This window comes from Macrobrachium nipponense, chromosome 14 (genome assembly GCF_015104395.2).
Source record: "Macrobrachium nipponense isolate FS-2020 chromosome 14, ASM1510439v2, whole genome shotgun sequence".
NCBI lineage: Eukaryota > Metazoa > Arthropoda > Malacostraca > Decapoda > Palaemonidae > Macrobrachium > Macrobrachium nipponense.
The window spans coordinates 54,715,014-54,724,374 of record NC_087207.1 but is presented as its reverse complement, the minus strand read 5'-3'; the positions used below and the strand labels follow the sequence as shown (position 1 = coordinate 54,724,374).

Below are 9,361 nucleotides of genomic sequence, written 5' to 3'. Positions count from 1 at the left end.
TACAAATTTTACTCAACTAAATAAATTAATAGATAGATAAATAAAAAAAATCAGTCACTTACTGAAGACCAATAGTTAATTTGACATCACTTAATAAAGGTCCACTCTACTCTTACTCCTATCGGTTTCAGGACACTCCGGTTATTTTATCATTCCTGTAAATAAAAAAAAATATAATTAAATAACTTAAAAAAAGCATACTAGGTAACACTGCTTTGAGCCTTCTTTTAAAACAATACTTATAATAATTAAGTACATAGGAATAATTATAAAACAAAATTTGGACTCCCTCCATATATATATATACTAAAAACGTCATACGCAAGAGTAAATATTTTTCATATATTTCATTGATAAGTCGCAGATGAATACGCAAATGTTTTCAGCACCAGATGACCATCAGTGATGCAGCTGTTAAAACTTCGAATGTGTCAGTGAACAGTACATTAATCTTTCCATGGAGCCACCCATATTATGGGAAATAGGTTTTAAAAAATGATGAAATCTGTATTCTTTGAAATGTTGATGTAAGAACCCAATTAAAATGATTATGAACGTTTCTGTAATTGACGTTAATTGACAACTATCATCTAACACACCTGTCATGCCCGTTGTTAACACATCTGTCCAAGCAAATTGTCTGACAATTGGGCGCAATAATTTCATACCTGTTGTTTGCACAGGTGTTACCAATTGCAACAACTTTTATGCCTGTTGTATACACAGATGTCGAAAATAACTTTTGCTCACTTATGTAGCAACTTCATGCTAAGGTGAATAGTGAGACATGACTGATGTCACTAAATGTCTCTTTTGATAATAAATGGACCAGGAATTAAAACCCATAACTATCATCTCTAAGGATAATTTATTAGCCCTGACATTGGGCTTATGGTTTATTAGACGATGCTATAGGCTTATGTCTAGAGAATACTTCTTGATGGTTTATTAGCCTATACTCTGGGCTTACGTCTGATGAATCTTCCCTGATGGTTTATTAGCCTATATTTTGGAGCTACAGAAAAAAAAAACTGCGACTACGAAAACACCTCATGTCTCTTCTCTTTTATATTTCCTCGGCCGACGCTTCGCGCGTTAATTAACGGGTGACAGGTGTAATTAATACCAGATACCACCAGAAACACATGAATATCGATAGGGTTATAACGCCGGGGGAATAAATTAGGTCATCATCATCTCTCTCTCTCTCTCTCTCTCTCTCTCTCTCTCTCTCTCTCTCTCTCTCTCTCTCCGGATTGTATAAACGATGACGAGATTTGTGCCCCGAGCTTTCGTGAAACCGAAATTTTCTGATGACGTGACACGTAAAAGAGGGTAAATACTGCTCTCGGAGCTTTGCAAGTTATTAAAAATAAGCAAATTCCTACGGCTGAATACTAAAGGCATCTAGCACCTACCCAGCTATAGGCTTCAAAATTCGCCAAATTTCTTCGTATGGACCAAACCGAGGTCAACAGCCTAATGGATCATAAGTACCATGTCCGAAGACGTTTCCAGAATTGCTGCATTCGATAAACAATGCCATTAAAAGTAGACGACCTCTTCCAGCCAATTACGAGACTTTCTTTCCAAGCGAGTCATAAAAAAGTCGTCGCCTTCTGAATACAGAAGGTGAAATTAATGAAGCTTCGATATAAGCGCGTGATTTTGGCCACGCTGCCCTAAGTCACGAGTCCACGTTTCTGGAAATATCTGGAGGGCTGAAGGGAGGGTATCCCGTGACGAGCGGGCGGCGTCATCTGGAGCACTGACGCGTGACTCTAGAGGTCAGGAAAGGCTTTTAAAAAGAAGACCAGAGGCGCCTTCGTCGTCAGTGTTACCAAGGGAGTCACTTGCTAAGGGCCCGAAGCCCAGTGTCAGTCTGCGAAGAGTTCGAGAGCCCACGAAGGAGATTCAGCCTCAGCGAAAGTATGAGTCGGTGTCAGGTTCTTAAACGGTGATTTTGGGGATCAATAGTATGGCTGGAGGTACACAATATTTGTCCAAAGCACAGATGACTTGTTCTCAACCTGTTTGTGATTTGTACAAGACAATGGTGTCGTATTTATACTGTGGTATAGAGGCAAGCAGGGTTATTATTATTATTATTGTTATTATTACAGATGAAATCGATGACTCTGATACTCGTCACCTTCCTGACCATTGGCATCTTGACGGTCTCTGCGGAACCCCAAAGCTATTTCACCGGAGTTAGACCCCACAGACCAAGACCCGTAAGATCGAAATTCCTTTGCTGTATGTTCTTTTGCCTCACACACACACACACACACACACACACATATATATATATATATACACATACATTTTTTTATTTTTATGTTATGAGCTTCCTTCATCGTGACCTAAATTTTTATGTTTTTCTTCATAATTTTGTCAATTACTTATCCCCTTTACCTCATTACGATAGTATTTTTATATAATATTTACTTTATCGTTGGATATTTCTTAATGTTGTCCCTTTGTTATTCTTGAGGAATTTATTATTAAAAAATATCATGAATGTATCAAAACAGTTTTGTGATCTTTGTAATGTGAAAGTAGCCATTTCAGAGGTCAAGACGCTTGGCCATTTATCAGTAAATTTGTCCCAAATCGAATTCACGCTTGACGTTGAGTTTGTCGACTAATTTTTTCTGCCTACCAGTTTCGTCTGCCAATTTTGTCTATTAATTTGTCCTCCAATTTTGTCTGCCAATTTCGACTGCCAATTTTGTCTACCAATTCTTGATACTAATTTTGTCTGCCTGCCAGTTTTGTCTACCAATTTTGTCAGTCAATTTCAACTATTAATTTTGTCTGCCTACCAATTTTGTCCTCCAATTTTGTCCACCAGTTTTGTCTACCAATTTTGACTGCCAATTGTGACTACCAATTTTGTCTGCTTACCAGTTTTGTCTACCAATTTTGACTGCCAATTGTGACTAGTAATTTTGTCTGCTTACCAGTTTTGTCCTCCAAGATCAGCCCCACTGTGATAAAATTTCGACATCAAGTGAAAAAATTCAAGAAACAAATTCTCATTCGATAGTGCATTTAGAAAGTCTATGTCTAGTTTAGAAGGTATGTCTACCTCTCTCTAGCCTCAGTGTGACTCAATGATCCTCGCTCAAAGAGTCATAAGATCCGTTTCAAACCTTCATTTCTGCTTTTCAGAGACCGGCCCGGAACGCCAACGAAGATAATGTGTTCCTCGTTAACAGCAGGTGAGTTTCTTATGGGTAATAGCTTCTAACCTACTTAGCTGTTCAACTTCTCTATTAGAACTTTCTTTTTATTTATCCCAGAGAGACCATAGTCTTCTTAAAATTCTTAAGAATAAGTACGTTAACAAAAAATTCACATTACCGTTGAGAAAAGAACTATGTAAATAAAATAATAAATGATACGAGTTCTTTTTATTTTGTTTTTAAATTGACATTTTTTTCATTATTTTGGCAGGATCAGTAAGGACTTCGATAATGCACAAGAAGATTTTCTGTATAAACAAGTTGTGTAACAACACTTTATAAGTAAGTGACTACCTTATATTATGTTAATTATACATTACATTATATTATATATATATATATATATATATATATATAGGGGATATGTATATAATATATATACATATATATATATATACATATATATATATATATATATATTATATATATATATATATTATATATTATATATATATATATATATGTATATATATATATATATATATATATATATATAGATACTTTATATATATATATATATATATAATATATATATATATATATATATATATATATATATATATATATATATATATATTGAATATTGCCGCTCCAAAATGTAATGTCACTATTACAGTTTTCTAGGTCATGAATGTTGAATTTATTACATATATTTTAAATAGAATTTGTACAAATTCCCTTTCTACCTTAATTAAATTCCCAGCGCTTTAATGATCTTATTTTTATTGATATTTCCAGTTATTTTATTCATTATAATATATAAAAGTCACCTTGTTAAAACATACATAAGGAGAACATATTTGATAGAAACTAACATTTACGATTATAGAATGCAATAAAAAAAAGTATATCTTAATTTAACCAGACCACTGAGCTGATTAACAGCTCTCCTGGGGCTGGCCCGAAGGATTAGATTATTTTTTACGTGGCTAGGAACCAATTGGTTACTTAGCAACGGGACTTACAGCTAATTATCGGATCCGAACCACATTGTATCGAGAAATGAATGTCTAGTCACCAGAAATAAATTCCTCTGATTCCGCACTGGCAGCAGCTGAGAGCGAACTCGGGCTACCAGACGAGTACATAACCCGCTCTTCCAGTGAGGAACTGTTATAGAATGGAATAGCTACAAGCAAACGACGTATCTGGTCTGAATAATCTTCCTCGATACTAAAATACACTGACGTGCGGAAGTGTCTTTTGTACTGTCCTTAGAAGCATTCCAAATTCTTGCAAACATTAGAACATTAGAAAAAAAATGAAATGTCCATTATTTAGAATTTTTGACTAGCTAAATGCATTAAGCTCATTTTCTTTATTTTTCAGAGTTGGAATTCAGGGTTTTTTTCGAGAACGAATTTACTCGCCTTTAAGGTCAAGGAATTCACGTCGAATGTTAACTAAGATGAAGTTGTATTGTTTGCGTAAGTATATCATCAGAGTGGTTAAATCTGAAAATGTAAAAAGACAATAAAGAAATACCTTTGTAATCCAATATCATTGTTGTCATATTTTCCTCAGCTCAGGGAGCTAGCTATATGGGATTAGTGATGGTTTCTCTTAAATTTAAGCTAATTTTGTATAGTTTTATAAAATAATCCAGTTTGGATGATTTTGTAGTGCATATGTGAGCGACAGGTGATGCGGTTTCTTGCTTTTTTAAAACTGACGCTGTCACCCATCAATATAAAAAAAACTGTTTGATAGTTAAGTATGAACTAATACAGATGTTGGAGAAAGTTACTTCTCTGGAAATAAAAGGTTATAACTCGCTGACCTCTGTCTTATCCTTTGAAATAATAATAATAATAATAATAATAATAATAATAATAATAATAATAATAATAATAATAATGTATGAACTAATACAGATGTTGGAGAAAGTTACTTCTCTGGAAATAAAAGGTTATAACTCCCTGACCTCTATCTTATCCTTTGAAATAATAATAATAATAATAATAATAATGATAATAATAATAATAATAATAATAATAATAAAATGGGCTTACATAATAAAAGCCACATGTTGTTGGCCCATATTCTCCAGACACCATCACTTAGGGCATGGGGCTAGCAACCCCATCCAGAAAAATCAATGTTTAAACGTCACAACAAACCACAGTACCGCTGGTTTGAGGGGAGATGGGTTACACTGAGGCCCGATAAGACAATGGAGCGAGTAAATGACAAAGCATGGTACCAGGAATAAAATTTAAAGTACACTTCCGGAAAAAAAAGACAAAAAAAAAAAAAAAAAAAAAAACATCGTTTTCCGATGGCAGTGCCGATTCCAGAGGGTCAGACCAGGCCTGGTAATGCCTTGATTATAAGGTCACTGATCATCCCACAGCTAAAATATCATTAACATATGTATACCACTTTACATGAATATTTTCATGTAAAGTGGTGTAGATATGTTGATGATATTTTAGCTGTTCTGCCTGCTGGTATTGATGTAAATGATTTACTCTCTAAATTAAATAACCAGGTACCATCGATTAAGTTTACTCTAGAATTGGAAAAAGACATTTGCTTCCCTTTCTTATATGTTTTGATATATAGAGAACCATTTCGACATAAATTCAGTATTTATAGGAAACCAACCAACAACTTAACTTATATTAATTTCTATTCAGGCCACCATCTTAACATCAAAATATCAATTTTTTCTTTTATGTTTTTACGAGCATTGCGTATTGTCAGTCCCCAATATTTGGATCAAGAAATTGAACACATAAGAAAAAGCCCACAAAAAGCTTTATAGCGTAAGTAACACTGAGAAAGAAAATTCTAAGAACATTCTCAGTTTGCCTTATTTTAACGGATTTGAAAACATTAAATCATTGTTAAAAGCCTTAAGGTCAACCTTGTTTTTTCCTATAATAATACACTAAAAGGAATGTTAATGAAAAATGACCCCAGGGAAAGCAACAACATAATATATAAAATTCCATGTATGGACTGCCCCTCCTTTTATCTCGGACAGTCGAGCAAGGGCTTAGAAGTAAGATTAAAACAGCATAAATATTCTGTCAAAACTGGGCAAACATCTAATGCAATATTCATTCATTTAAGTGAAAACAACCACCGGATAAATTGGATTGGTAGTTCAGTAATTGCAAGGTCAAAAGATGTCTTATCACGAAATCTTTTAAAATCTGCCATAATGCAACTTACTTCCCATCGTAATTTTAATATTAGTCGTGGCCTGTTTCATTTAGACCCTTGTATTTGTAACATGTTTAAGAATGACCTTAAAGATATAATTACAGACTTAAATACAAATTAATTGCCTTAGATATATTTTCTTTGTATATGTATGTTTAATATGTTTTGTGAATACGTTTTTGTTTACCAAAGATCTGAATGTGGTCAGCTGTAGTCCTGTATAATCCTTTAATTGTCTTGTCCCTCTGTGTGAGCAGTTGGACTTAATCATTTTGTTCTTAAATTGTACCCATGTTTATGCTTGTTTGGAAAGGTTCCTCATTCTCCAGGTGTGGCGGATTCTAGGTACTAATCTCCTTATACTCCCTATCTGTCACTTATACGACCTTTCCTGTACCGTCAATTTTTCATGTAATTCAGTTTGTCTGCAAATTAAAAAACGCCGAGTCGGAAGATCTTGGAGAAACTCCGTTGTTTATCTTTCCTTCGTGGCTTATACCTTTAATTATGGAATTATCACGTTCTAAACTTTCGTGATTCAGTTATACACACACACACACACACACACACACACATTGTTAAAAGCCTTTAAGGTCAATCTTGTTTTTTCCTATAATAATACACTAAAAGGAATGTATATGAAAAATGGCCCCAGGGAAAGCAACAACATAATATATAAAATTCCATGTATGGACTGCCCCTCCTTTTATCTCGGACAGTCGAGCAAGGGCTTAGAAGTAAGATTAAAACAGCATAAATATTCTGTCAAAACTGGGCAAACATCTAATGCAATATTCATTCATTTAAGTGAAAACAACCACCGGATAAATTGGATTGGTAGTTCAGTAATTGCAAGATCAAAAGATGTCTTATCACGAAATCTTTTAGAATCTGCCATAATGCAACTTACTTCCCATCGTAATTTTAATATTAGTCGTGGCCTGTTTCATTTAGACCCTTGTATTTGTAACATGTTTAAGAATGACCTTAAAGATATAATTACAGACTTAAATACAAATTAATTGCCTTAGATATATTTTCTTTGTATATGTATGTTTAATATGTTTTGTGAATACGTTTTTGTTTACCAAAGATCTGAATGTGGTCAGCTGTAGTCCTGTATAATCCTTTAATTGTCTTGTCCCTGTGTGTGGGCAGTTGGACTTGATCATTTTGTTCTTAAATTGTACCCATGTTTATGCTTGTTTGGAAAGGTTCCTCATTCTCCAGGTGTGGCGGATTTTAGGTACTAATCTCCTTATAATCCCTATCTGTCACTTATACGACCTTTCCTGTACCGTCAATTTTTCATGTAATTCAGTTTGTCTGCAAAGTAAAGGACGCTGAGTCGGAAGATCTTGGAGAACCTCCGTTGTTTATCTTTCCTTCGTGGCTTATACCTTTAATTATGGATTTATCACGTTCTAAACTTTCGTGATTCAGTTATACACACACACACACACACACACCCACACACACACACACACACACACACACACACACACATATATATATATAATATATATATATATATATATATCTAATAAAAGGAGCCCATAAAAACACTAAAATATAGAGAGAAAAGTACTATATTTCAGAGACTGCTGTCTCCCTCTTCAGGTATATGAATGAGAAAAATTTACAGAAAAGGTGGTATTTATACCAAGAGGTCCATCCACAGGCAAGCCAATTTAGGTCACCCCCGCTGATAATCTTCCTATAATCTTCTTAAGCGTTGGTTGAATGAAAATCTTGTCGATCTTATCTGAAACCCATGCTCCTTTAGAGATCTTCATTACCTACCTCTCTTTTATTAAGGCCGATTCCATCATTTGACCCTTGTACTGGCAGTTGCTGCTATAAATTATACGAGACAAATTCCAGTTTATTCTATGGTTATGTTCATTTATATGATTGAAAATAGCTGAGTTCTGTTGTCCATACCTAACTGACCGTTTGTGTTGCATTAATCTCTGGGGAAGTGATTTACCTGTAAATCCGATGTAAGATTGGTCACAGTCCTGACATGGGATTTGATAAACCCCAATGTCCTTGGGAGATGTCTTTTGCTGGACGTTAATCAGGGATTTGGCTAAGGTGTTTGGATAAGTAAATGCAAAAGGGTTAGATTTTCCGAGGGTCTGAGTCACCTTCTTTATCGTGTCCAGGTGTGGAATTTTTATTTTATTGATGGGTGTATCTCTGGTCTTGTCTTTAGAGGGTCGGTATAAAATTACATTTGCTTTGTGAATTGCTTTCTCAATTATATGGTCAGGACACTTTAAAGACGAAGGTTGCTTACGAATTAGTTCAAATTCTTTTTCCAGGAGATCTGGGGAATAAATTCGTAAGGTTCTTAAGAACAGGCTGCTCTTCTTAAGAGCCTACACCTATCTTGATAGTAATGTCGTGATAGTTAAAGTAGTGAATGTATGAAAGTGAGAACATTGGTTTTCTGTATATGGTAAATTTGTATTCTGTCGTGTCTCTGATTATTGAAACATCAAGAAAAGGAATTTTGTTGTCTGTTTCCCATTCAACTTTAAATTTGATGCTGGGCACTAATGCGTTTAATTTTGAAAGGAATTCATTAAAATTGCCCCACCTATTATCCCAAAAATGTTAGAATATCATCTACATATCTCATCCACAGCAGATTTTGGGTTTTATTGCATTTATTACTGTAGTTTCAAAGTATTCCATGTACAGATTGGCTAAAACAGGACTTAAAGGACTACCCATACTACACCCGAATTTTTGCTTGTAGAATGATTCCCCGAATGAAAATACGTTATTGGATGCACATAATTCAACTAACTTTATTATTTTGTCAAGTGTCAATGGGAAATGGGAAATTGCTGCCTATAATAGCGTGACTCATTCCAATAGACTTTTACGCAAGTTAAATAACTTAATGAACGATAGCGCATGGAATAATCTTG

General features: G+C 34.3%; 1 long non-coding RNA gene across 1 annotated transcript; it reads left to right on the top strand.

Annotated features, from left to right (window-relative positions):
• Nucleotides 1-1,782: 1,782 nt before the first annotated feature.
• Nucleotides 1,783-5,022, top strand: LOC135226112 (uncharacterized). The gene is made up of 5 exons (XR_010317167.1): nucleotides 1,783-1,929; nucleotides 2,124-2,234; nucleotides 3,175-3,224; nucleotides 3,460-3,530; nucleotides 4,578-5,022. It is a non-coding gene; the product is annotated as an uncharacterized LOC135226112 (long non-coding RNA).
• The last annotated feature ends 4,339 nt before the right edge of the window (nucleotides 5,023-9,361 follow it).